The sequence below is a fragment of the Enhydra lutris genome, unplaced genomic scaffold (genome assembly GCF_002288905.1).
Source record: "Enhydra lutris kenyoni isolate GAN:26980312 unplaced genomic scaffold, ASM228890v2 scaffoldscaffold52, whole genome shotgun sequence".
Taxonomy (NCBI): Eukaryota; Metazoa; Chordata; class Mammalia; order Carnivora; family Mustelidae; genus Enhydra; species Enhydra lutris.
This window is the reverse complement of record NW_019154136.1, coordinates 8,720,538-8,733,469: the sequence shown is the minus strand read 5'-3', so window position 1 is coordinate 8,733,469 and position 12,932 is coordinate 8,720,538. Positions and strand designations below refer to the sequence as shown.

The following is a 12,932-nucleotide window of genomic DNA, read 5'->3' as shown; positions in this document are numbered from 1 at the left end:
TCTCGTCTCTTTCCCTTTTGCTCATTTGTTTCTTAAATTCCACACGTGCGTGAAATCATCTGGTATTGGCCTTTCTCTGTCTTACTTCGCTTAACACGACCCTCACTAGCTCCATCTTGCGGTTGGGAAGATCTCATTCTGACTTTGATGCCTGAGTAGTTGTCCATTGTGTAGATCCCAGACTTTCTTCATCTGGTCCTCAGTGGGTAGACATTTGGGCTGTTTCTGTAAATTGGCCGTTGTAGATACTGCTGCTCTTAACATCGGGGTGCACGTGTCCCTTTGAGTATTTTTGTATTCTTTGGGTAAATACCCAGTAGCATGATTGCCGAATTGTAGGGTAGTATTTCTTTCTTTTTTTTTTTTTTTTTTTTTTCCCATTTGAGAGTAGTCCTTTATTAACTGGCCCGATTACAAAAATAATCATGGTAGATAGCTTAGTTCCCTCTTCGAATAAGCCTGCTGATCCGGTCTTCCCTGTTGCCAGCATCTCCACCTTCCCCAAAATGGGTGGTCTTTTTCTTCATTCCCCCTCGTGGAGAAGATAATTGGAAGGGCCATCAAAAGTCGTTTGCCTCTTTGAAACGTTTTCCAGCAGTCTAGATCTCGAGAATCAGATCCTCCACGCAGATGATCCCATATTTACCAAGAGATCGGGCAATCACTGTGTTATCTGTCAGGGCAATTTGCTTCTTGTTAATTTTGCCATAACCACGCTTGTAGATCCGCTCCTTCACTGACGTCAGGTTTGGGTACCCCCATGCCGTATATGGTTCCACAATCCTTAACTTGTTAGCTGAAGCCTTGTTGATCTAAACAAAAGTGCCATTGACGATTTGACAAAGGCCAAGAAGCAACACCTTTCGAACCTTTGTGCTCACACCATCGATCCCTCTGATCCTGATGACAAATGCCAACTTGGGTTCCGCAGGTACGTAGAAGCTGCCAGCTTTTCTTGCCATCCTCGCCGTTCGGATCTCCGTTCTGTACCTCTGTCTATATTCCTTGTGGTAATGCTTAGCTTTTTCATAGATAAGCTTCCTCCTTGCCTTTCGAAGCATCTTTTGAGCAAACTTCTTCCTCAGACGCCTGGTCTTCAGCTCTGCGAAGTTCCTTTGCTTGTGTTTAAGGGTTTCTGGCACAGCAGGAACCTTCTTTTTCTTCTCTTCTGCACCCTCCCTGGTTCCAGCCGGAAAAAGAGCTGCAGGGTAATATTTCTATTTTTAACCTTCTGAAGAAGCTCCTTGCTGTTTTCCACAGTGGTTGTACCAGTTTGCATTCCCACCCACAGTGCAAGAATGCTCTTTTTTCTTTACATCCTCACCTACATTTGTTGTTTCTTGTGTTTTTGATCTCAGCCATCCTGACAGCTGCGGGGTGGTACCTCACTGTGGTTTTGAGTTGTGTTTTCCCTGATGCCGAGTGATGTGGAGCATCTTTGCACGTGTCTGCCATCTGTCATTTTTGGAGAAATGTGTATTCATGTCTTCTGCCCCTTTTTTACTCATCCAATTTGGGTTTTGGGTGTTGAGTTTTATAAGGCCTTTATATAGGACACTAACCCTTCGTCAGATATGTCATTTGCCGATATCTTCTCCCATTCCATAGGTTTCTCTCGTTGTGCAGAAGCTTTTTATTTTGATGCAGTCCCAGTAGTTTATTTTTCATTTTGTTTCCTTTGCCTCAGGAGACATATCTGGAAAAAGTTGCTATGGCCAACGTCAAAGATGTTACTGCTTGTCTTCTCCTCTAGGATTTTTACGATTTTGCTTTTCACATTTGGGCCTTTAGTCCATTTTGAGTTTATTTCTGTGTGTGGCGTAAAAAAAAGTGGTCCAGTTTCATTCTTCTGCATGTGGCCGCCCAGTTTTCCGAACACCGCTTATTGCAGAGACTGTCTTTTCCCACTGGATGTTCTTTCCTGCTTTGTCGAAGATTAATTGACCCTATGGTTGCGGGCTTATTTCTGGGGTTTCTATTTGCTCCACTGGCCTGTGTGTCTGTTTTGTGCCAGTGCCATACTGTTGGAGTCACTACAGCTGTGTAATATAGCTTAAAATCCAGATTTGTGATGCCTCCCACTTTGCTTTTCTTTTTCAAGATTGCTTTGACTACTCAGGGTCTTTTATGGTTCCTTACAAATTTTAGGATTGTTTGTCCCAGCTCTGTGAAAAATGCCGATGGTATTTTGACGGGGATTGCTTTAAATGTGTAGATTTCTTCGGGTGGCATGGACTTTTTAACAATATTTGTTCCTCCAGTCCATGAACATAGAACTATGTCTTTCCAGTCCTTTGTGTCTTCCTCAGGTTCTTTCATCAGTATTTTACAGGTTTCAGGGTGCAAGTCACATCTTCGAAGAGGTTTATTTCTAGGTATTTTATTTTGGGTGCAATTATCCACGCGATTTTTTCCTAAATTACTCTTTCTGCTGCTCGTTGTTGGTGCATAGAAATGACATACTTTTTTCACTGGTAGTTGGCACTTAACATACAAGGCTATTTGATTTCTTCAATTGTTGCTTCTGAATCTCTTCCTGAATGATTTAATTGCGTGTCTCCTTCCTCACGTGACAGTCACGGCAGTTACCTGGAACCCCCAGTTACAGCAGACCTGTCGGCCCCAGCACTGGGAGCCAGGCGTACGTGACACTTGGTCACACGTGCCTGCTGGTATGTGCACCTGTGAGTTTGTGAGCACGTGCTCAACTCCGGAGGGGTCACGTCGAGTTACTTATTCTAGACCAGTACTTAGGACAGTAACTAACCCATGGTAGGGCATCAGTATGCCAATGTGAAATGTGAATTTATTTCACATGCAAATGTGAAATAAAGAGCTTGAGCGACCTCCAGTTTGTTCCCAAAGATGAAGAGTCACTTACGGTTTCTCTGCCTCTCTGGTTGTGTCTTGCCAGAGGGGAGGGGTTGGGAGGATGGGGTAACTGGATGATGGACATCGGGGAGGGTATGTGTTATGAGCACTGGATAAGACCGCTGAGTCTCAGATTTGTACCCCTGAAACAAATAATACATTATATGTTGATTAATTGAATTTAAGTTAAAAAACATGGCCGAGCTTGAGAGGAGAATTGGAAACCACCATTCAAGCCACGTTCAGATAGGATAACCCGAGACAGGAAGACTTGGGTGAATTTGGGTGTGGGAGATACAAAGGGCTAGTAAAAAGCATGTTTTTCAGTTTTTACTCTAAAAATTTTAAACACAAAAGTTAAGGAGGAAGTAAAGAGCTACAGGAAATCACCAGTCACTCAGCTTTGAAACGTGTGGACTCGTGGCCAGTGTTTTCCCATCCGTACGTCCTGTCCCTCCATGTTGATTACTTCGAAGCCAACTGCATATCACATTTCAGGGTCTATCTCTAGAATATCGGAATCCTCTCTTCAGAGTCCGGTGAATGTGTGACTTGGGAGAGTAGGCGAGGGCTGTTTTGTGAGGGACACAGGGCGACGTGATCAACACAACAACAGTGTAGCCCAGACAGAGTGTGCATGGAGTGAAAAGGTGAACCAGACAGAGGCCGTGCTTCACCTTGATGAGAGGGACAGCCTACGTGGCTGACTGTGCATTCCCTTTGAACGCTCGTTCCCCCAGGAGATGCCTTCCGGACTGCAGCCTTCCCGTACCGCCGTAGCCTCTTCCTCAAGACGGGATTTTCTAGCTGCCACAGTGACACTTACCAGGAACCTTATTTCGTCACTTTCTGTTTGTGACAAGTAGAGGTCTGAGATTAGACTAGGGTAAGAGATCCGGTGGCCAACTGACCTGCTTGTCCAGGACGAGTTCAGGTTTTGCTCTTTGTCCGAGACTAATGCCTGAGTGTAGACCCTTTCTGATTCATGTCCGGGCTTGAGGCTTCTACTACATGGCATCCCTAGATGTCACTGTCTTAAACTAGGTTGGACGCCAACAGTGGTTGAGGGCCACTGTCCCAGATGGAAATGCATAGGCCAGTCACCATGAGGAGGCAGGATTTGCAGAGATGCCACTGATCACCTCCAGATGGGGAATCGGCGCCCCAGCGCTCCCCTGACCGCTCAGGCACATAAAGGCAGTTTTCTGTCGCGGAGAAGAGAAGCGAAAGGCAGAGAGACGTAAGGAGGTAAGGAGGTGGCCGGGACTGAAGAGATGTAAGATGTAGGGAGTTTTCGGCTGCACGGCAGGCGCTCGGACACCAGGACACGTGAAGGGCCTCGTAGCTGAGCGGGACCCCAGCCGGCAGCCAGCCAGACAGTGGGGGCCTGCACCCCACGTCCGCGTTGGCGAGTGTTCTCCCAAGAGGCAGCGTGAACTTGAAGGTGATTCTCTCCCAGGGTCTCCAGGAGGAGCCTGGGGACTGTGCGGCCTCAGTGACTGTGTTCAGGTACCAGTCCTGAGACGTACCTGTTCCAGCGGCGCCGGCACAGGGAAGCGCTCCTGATAGAGCCCGGTGGGCTTCCCTTCTCAGCCAGCAGGAGCAATGCGAGAAATGCACAGCCCACACTGGGATGGCCCTGCCGCCTCTCCCATCTCCCCTCCCCTTTGTGCCTGCCCTTAGGAGGTAGAGCCAGCCAAGCTCTCCTCCTCGGGTGTGCCTTCCTGGTTCCTGCTGGCTCCCCTCCCGAGGAACGCTTTCCCTCCAGACACCTGCCCGGCTTCCTCCTCTATCCCGACTCTCAGAATCCTTCTTTTCTCTGTTAAAGTCACGCCGTTCTTTATATTAGCAGCTACACTTTATTAAACATATGCAAAAACTACAACACGTTCCTCTCCGTAATCTGGCAGAGTTTTCCCCCCAGCGGCCCTTACCACATTTGCCGTGACGGGTCGTTGGGCCTGTCCACGCCGGAGTGTGCACTCCGTGACAGCAGGTTTCCTCTGTGCCGTTCATCGTCATCTTCCCCGCGTCCGAGTCTGCGTCTGTCCTTAGCGCGTTCTTAGTCCCTGCGAGCTTGAACGAACGAATGGCTTTATTCTTTCCGTAACTCCCAGTCATTAGAGACTTGGTTTGAAAGAGAGAATCTTTCAGGAGAGAATAGAAACTTTTGTCGTATGAAAAAGAGCAAAGGAAGAGGGACACTGTGAACCGAGAATAACGGAATGATGGGGTGGGCGGCACCCGGAGCTGAGGTGGTCCTCAGTGTGCACACGAGGGCAGGGAAGCCAGCAAGGGGACGTGCCCTCCTGAGCCCAGATCAGTCCAGTACAGCCCGGCCAGCCCTGGAACAGCCTTCAGACCGTCCAGACTGTAAACCTGTCTCCAAGAGGCAGAAGAAAAAGATCGCGGTGAGCAACCGGGACTCCCCTCCCTTAGCGTCTGCATATTGACCCGTCACAGTGCCGGACACTCATCATTCTCTCTTTCAATGTATTTCTCTAAGACAGTGGAGACGCAGAGAGTAGGACACACTGCCCGTTTGTGTTACTGGCTGGTGAAACAGCTTTGGTTTCAGCAAGGAACCTAGCATTTATTTATAGCTAAGTTTGAACGGGCAAGAATATATTCATGTTTTCACAGCGTAGCATGGAAGGAATACGCATAAATAAATGTTACAAATAAAAAATTAACAGCAGTAGCTTGCATTAGGAGGGAGGATTTATTTAGGATTGCAGAAAAAAGGGACAAAATATTGGATAAACAATGACCGAATGACTACATCAGCCCAAATGGTATTTCCTGAGGTAAGTTTTAAGTGTCGGTGAAGCAAACAAAGATGATTTAAAGTTTAATCATAAAAGGGGAAAGGGAGATTAAGCGAGCTACCGTGTCGACCAAGTCAGCCTCAGTTATTCTCGCACTGGATGACATATTTCCATCGCTGGCCCGCTGTGGGTGCTTTAGTCGGAGAAGTCATACTTAGCCTGTCTGGCCAATGCGTTGCCTCAGATTCAGACATAACAGCCCCTCACTCCTGCCCTGTGGTTCCGATGTATCACAAGATTTCGTCTAAAACCGTACTTGGTTACGAGCAAATAAAATCCTCCCACGTTGCGTTTAACTGGGGTTTCAACGAGAGATGGTTTTCAGTACCTTCCCCATTTGCGGAAATGTCAGACACATACCCCAGCGGCCCCCCAGCAGCGGGTGCTTGGCCGGATCAGAGCTCGCTCTCCCGCGAGTTAAAAGGACAGGCATGTCCCACTACCACTCCCTGTGGGCAGCCCATGTCCACTTGAACTTGCCTCTTCTCCGTCTCTCTCCCTAAGGTCTCTGGGACTCAAACGGCCACCTGGCGGGTCCGTGCCCCCTTCCTCACTTTCAGGTTTGAAGTGGTTGTTTTTGCCATTTGCTCCTTCTGAGCAGCCCAGTGATGTCGGCTCTCCTGTCTGCCGTTCCTTATGCCTTCCAGCAGCAAGGAGTCCTGCTTACTGGGTCTCTTCCAAAGCTGATAGTGTCTGCTTCTACTTTTCACCTCCCTGCTCACAGTTAGAGCTTGTCTCCGGTCCCGTTAACTTTCTGGCCGTTGTCCCTGCCCCCCCCCCCTCTTTCCCCGGGCTGATCCATCCCAAATAAAGCCCAAAGAGTTTGCTGAACTAAGTCTTTTACTTGCCTCCCCAACTTGGGGAGTAGATTCCAGATTTCAGCTTGACACGGAGCGTCCCTTTTCCCTCATTTACACTCACCCCCAACAGGTCAGAGCCCCACAGAAATCTATCCAGTTTCAAGGCACAGAGGGCACGTCCCCACGTCGGTGACGTTCGTCCAGCTGTGCAGCGTTTCTGAGCGCACCTTTGACTGACTGATCGCATCATCGTAATCTGCACTGCACCTTACCCCATGGTGTCTGTCTGTCTGCCTCGCAGATGGCTACACACTGCAGTGTGTGTGTCCTTACACACACGCACGTGTCATCTGCCCAGTACTGAACAGAATGCCTGGCGCATACTAGCTGCTCAATAAAACATTGATTTTCTCTTGATCCGGTAGGTAAAGTTCATTCCCCCCAAAGTGCAACGTATCCCTGATCACTTTCTCCGTAATGAAATGCCCTGTCTGATGTTACCAAGGCTTTGACTAGTGACCCGTTTAAGTGGGGAGTACCTACCCTAGAAAATCGCTTTATGCTAAACTCCTCATCGGATAATGGATTCGTGTATTCTCTGTTAGATGGGTGAGTTGCGCTTTAGTTTGGCTCCTTACTAAATAAATTCAGTGCGTGACCCTGAAAATGTTGGACTCTGAGATTGGGTGGTGCTGAGAAATTTGGGGTCTGGAGCGCTTTCAGGAACCCCTAAGCAGCATCACGTAGGTGGGTCCCTGGGTCAGAAGAGCCACGAGGGAATTGAGCATTTTACACCTTTGCTCACTGCTCTGAACCTGGGGCCTCCCAGGAAAGGCATATCTAACACTGCCAGGGGTCTCAGCACAGGTTTGAATACACAGCGGGACTGACCGGCTCTTTGTAGTCACCAGCAGTGTTTGAGCTGTTCTGCTTTGGGGTCAGTATCATTACAGCTCATTGTGTCTTATTAAAGGGTGTGGGGGGGAGCTTATGTTACCTTCAGATTCTCTTCTGGAGAGGACAAGCTACTTCTTACTGTGGCCAACTTGGAGTTGGAGAGAGAGCACTTTTTGATGGGGTCTTAGAGGTGTAAGCTCTGTAGGAGCTGAGAAGAGAAGGGTTCATGAAGAATTAATTCTGTTTCTGAATGAAAGAAAAATCCGTGCAATCCATTATGACCCATTAAGAGGTACAGTAACCTGGGGACATGAGTACCTTCTTTCTTCTTACCCCATGTCTACCGAGTCTCTTAGCCAGTGCATTTGTATATGGTGGTGAATCAGTCATTGAATAAAGCTTTGGGAAAGATTGATACTGTATGAAAACAGTCTCATAGTTACATTTATATACCTGAAATAGGATATAAAGTTTATATTGTATTCTCCTTGATGATGCCATTATAAAAGCTCAGTAATCCAATAGCATACAATTAGTCATTACCTACTGTGCCAAAGAAACCAGAAGGACAGACATCCGCGGTGATGGACAGGTCAGCTGCACCGAAATCCCAGGTCCATGGCTGTCGTGATAATGAGCGCATCGCTGGATTCGAGGACGGCCTTTTACATCGCCTCCTTCCTCGTTGTCACACTGGCACTTCTAGTTTAGGAAAAAGTATCAAATTTCCCTTCCTACAGACAGTTACTCTGTGTGTCTCTTTCTGTGTGTATGTACACGTGCGTGTACATTGTACTTTGGGGGTTCGGATATCTATATTGCCCTTTCTATAAGTGGGGGGATACCTATAAAAGTCTTGACTGTTGATTGTTTCAGAAGAGTAAGTGTGTTTCCCTGGCCACAGCTCTAATACTGGTTTCTTCCCATGAGTGTTCACCGTTCCCTTCCCGTTTCACGAGCCCTACATCAACTCTGCTCGTTTTGGCATTTTTTTTTAAATGTATGGACCGCCTATTACAAAAAAGCATTATCAAGTTACACGGGTGTTGGAACGAGCTAACGAAAGGGAAACAGAAGCAAACTTCCAGAACAACTTTCCCCTCCCCTCTGAAAGCTGGTCATTGGAACTACGGCTCACTCACAGGACAGACGTTTTGTTAGGGTGGAGCACGCCGGGGGGTTGCCCCTCTTCGCATGCAGGCATTTGGCGGGAAGGGACTGCGTTCGTGTCCGTGTAGCCGTGCGGATTCTGCTGATTCAAGTTCACAGCATCCAGCCGTGACAAATCCACGGAAAGTTCTTACTGGGAATGGCTCTCCACGGGCAGACGCTCCGTGTGTGGGTACGGGATTGTCTCTGTGATTCGGTCGTGATGAGAAACGTGAAGTGACGTGTCCATGTTGGCCACGGGAGGACACGTTGGATGCAGTGTTACGAATGAAAAGAGAGCACAGTGGTTTATGTGTCTTAGGTGTGACTCAGAATTAAGATCCATTCCTCCTGTGGCTCTTTTTCCAGTGTCTTGCCCGGGACAGGCATGGATTTTTACCAGCTCGAGTCTACAACACCTTTCCCCCCTTACCTCCTCATTCCGTTATGATGTCTCTTTGCTCCCCCCGCGGCTCTTACCTTCATGGAGGCCTCTTTCTTCCGCCCCGAGCGTGCATTCCCAAACCCGATTCCCATACTCCTCGTTCGGCCAGAACCTCTGCTTCTCTCGTGGTTCTTGCTCCATACCAGGTGCGTACAGAGCGCAGGTGCCCATGCGATGTCCACGGCAACCGCGGGTTTCAGAGCAGCCTCCTGGGGTGGGTGGGAGAATGACGCCTCCCCCTCAGAGGGCCACGTCCTAGTTCCTGGAGTCTCGGAGTCTGTTACTTTACATGGCAGAGGGGACGGACCTTGGAGATGGTTTCTGCTCTGTTGACCACAAAACAGGATCCAGTGTGATGACGAGGATCCTGAAGAGGAGAAGAGAGACGGGTGCGGTGAGGGTGATGCACTGTGACAGTCTAAACCTGTCACTGCTGGCTCTGAAGACGGCGGGAGGGGCTGTGAGCCAAAGGATGCACGTGTGTCCTGAAGCTGGGAAAGGCAACGGATGGGTTTTCCCCTTGAGCCTCCACAAGGAACGCACACTTGCCGACGTCTGGTTGTTAGCCCCGTGAGACGCGGTGGAGGTCTTTCCCCTCCAGACCGTAAGGCACAGTTTGGGTTGGCTGAAGCCACTGAGTTTATGGTCACGTGTTGCAGCAGCCGTGGGAAACTAGCCCAGCGGTCCGCTTTCGGGGGGCACATTCGTTGGGTTGCAGGCATCCAGCTGAATTCTCTTTCCCTAGCGGAAGGCACAGACGGCGTGGTAACGGTGCCACCGTAGCCAGGACCTACTGCCTTCACCCAGGGCGCTGTTCTCCGGGCAGCTGCCTGCACACTGAGGGCCGCCAGGCGCTACCAGGGTCTGTGTCTGCGTCACTCACCAGAGTGCCTGCTTCTCAGTGACGGGGGCAGCCTTCGTTGCTGGACCCTAGGAAATCTGCAGCCGCTCCCGCTGCACAGTCCCCGCTGCACAGTCCCCGCTGCGGCTGTCCCTTCCTCACAACGAGCGGTTCGTATTGTCTTGTCTTGTGTTTCATTTTGCGTGGCTATTTTTTAGTAACATAGAACGTATTATTTGTTTCAGGGGTACAGGTCTGTGAATCATCAGTCTTACACTTCACAGCACTCACCGTAGCACATTTCCGGGCTCTCTGTTTTGTTCCATTGATCTACGTGTCTGTTTTTGTGCCACTACCTTACTGTCTTGATGATGGCAGCTTTGCAATAGAGCTTGAAGTCTGGAATGGTAATGCCACCAACTTCAGTCTTCTTTTTCAACATTCCTCTGGCCATTTGGGGTCTTTTCTGGTTCCATATAAATTTTGGGATTATTTGTTCCATTACTATGAAAAAATTGATGGTATTTTGATAAGGGTTGTATTAAATGTGCAGATTGCTTTAGGTAGCATAGATGTTTTCACAGTATTTGTTCTTCCACCAGGAGCATGGAACGTTTTCATTTCTTTGTGTCTTCCTCAATTTATTTCATGAGTACTTTGTAGTTTTCTGAGTACAGATTCTTTGCCTCTTTGGTTAGGTTTATTCCTAGGTATCTTATGGTTTTGGGAGCAGTTGTAAATGGGATTGACTCCTTCATTTCTTTCTTCTGTCTTGCTGTTGGTCTGTAGAAATGCAACTGATTTCTGTGCATTGATTTTATATCCTGACACTTTACTGAGTTCCTGTATGAGTTCTAGCAGTTTTGGAGTGGAGTCTTTTGGGTTTTCCACATAAAGTATCATATGATCTGCAAAGAGTGAGAATTTGACCACTTCTTTGTCGATTTGGATGCCTTTAATTTCTTTTTGTTGTCCGATTGCTGAGGCTAGGACTTCTAGTACTGCGTTCAATGGCAGTGGTGATAATGGACATCCCTGCCGTGTTCCTGACCTTAGGGGAAAAGCTCTCAGTTTTTCCCCATTGAGAAGGATATTCGCTGTGGGTTTTTCACAGATGGCTTTGGTGATATTGAGGAATGTGCCCTCTAACCCTACACTGTGAAGAGTTTTATTTTTTTAATTTTTATTTTTAAAAATATTTTTATGTATTTATTTGACAGACAGAGATCACAAGCAGGCAGAGAGGCAGGCAGTGAGATGGGGGGAGGCAGGCTCCTCGCTGAGCAGAGAGCCCGACGTGGGTCTCCATCCCAGGACCCTGAGATCATGACTTCAGCTGAAGGCAGAGGCTTAACCCACTGAGCCACCAGGTGCCCCCTGTGAAGAGTTTTGATCAAGAAAGGATGCTGTACTTTGTCAAATGCTCTTCTTGCATCTATTGAGAATATCATATGGTTCTTGTCCTTTCTTTGGTTACTACAGTGTATGACATTGATTTGCAGATGTTGAACCAACCTTGTAGCTCGGGAATAAATCCCATTTGATCGCAGTGAATAACCCTTTTAATGTACTGTTGGATCCTATTGGTTAGTATTTTGGCGAGAATTTTTGCGTCCATGTTCATCAGGGATAGTGATCTGTTACTCCCCTTTTTGATGGGGTCTTTGTCTGGTTTGGGGATCGAGATAATGCTGGCCTCATAAGACGAGTTTGGAAGTTTTCCGTCCATTTCTATTTTTTGGAACAGTTTCAGGAGAATAGGTATTAATTCTTTTTTAAAGGTTTTGTAGAATTCCTCTGGGAAGCTGTCCCAGAGGTCTTTTTTTTGGGAGATTTTTTGATGACTGCTCCAATTTCCTTGCTGCTTATGGGTCTGTTCAGGTTTTCTATTTCTTCCTGGTTCAGTTGTGATAGTTTATACGTCTCTAGGAATGCAGCATTTCTTCCAGATTGTCAAATTTGTAGGCATATAGTTGTTCATAATATGTTCATATACTTGTTTTTCTTTGTGTTGGATGTGATCTCTCCCCTTTCATTCATTTTATTTATTTTGGTCCTTTCTCTTTTCTTTTGGATAAGTCTGGCCAGAGGTTTACCAATGTTGTTAGTTCTTTCAAAGAACCAGCTCCTCATTGATCTGTTCTACTGTTCTTTCAGTTTCTATTTCATTGATTTCTGCTCTGATCTTTATTATTCCTCTTCTCCTGCTGGGCTCAGGCTTTCTTTGTTGTTCTTTCTCCAGCTTCTTTAGGTGTAGAGTTCGGTTGTGTATTTGAGACCTTTCTTGTTTCTTGAGAAACTCTTGTATTGCTGTATACTTTCCTCTCATGACGGCCTTTGCTGTATCCCAAAGATTTCTTACAGTCAAAAGGAATGATGGTTAATACCACGCCCAGTATTGTTATTGCAAGAGATTGCTGAGATATGACCTGTTCAGTGTGTTACAGTTCCGTTCTCATTGGGCTCCCTTACAGATTTCCTTGAGTATGTTTGTCCCAGTAAGCCTCATGCTTGGAACTACTGGCATACCTTTCCCCCAGCATTAGGGTGATGGATCATGAAACAGTACCTGTGTATTTATATGCTGAGATGGGATACAATTATTTGTTCAAGTCTACGTGTTTTATGGTCCACATTTCTAAATCTGAGAAGAACCAAGTGCCTGAATAAACTTAAGTCAAATGTTGGCCCTTTCAAATAATATTTTTAAAATAAAACGCTTATTACTAGGAAGGGTGAGTAATATGTAGTCTGATGCTGGTCTTATTATACTTTTAGCTGTCTCAATGGTTAGATGCATGGGTGGGTAGATAGAGCCAGCGTGTTCATTGCTATAAGCTATAAGTGAAAGATAATGTCATATAGTTTTTATACATGCTAAATGAATCTTTCATTTTTACACATAAGGTTTAATTTGGAAACAATATGTTCAGGCCCAAACTGCCTTCTATATTTTAGTTTTCAACATTTCCATAACTTGTATCTATTTTATTTCTAAGCATGGAAAGCATCAGATTTGCAAATGAATTTTATTGGATGGCAGCCAAATTAACCCAAATGCAAAGGAATCATCTGTCTTTTAGAATAGGCTCTAACCCTTT

At 46.8% G+C, this 12,932-nt stretch overlaps 1 pseudogene; it reads right to left on the bottom strand.

Annotated features, from left to right (window-relative positions):
• Positions 1-437: 437 nt before the first annotated feature.
• Positions 438-12,932, bottom strand: part of LOC111157109 — a 171,932-nt pseudogene continuing 159,437 nt past the window's right edge.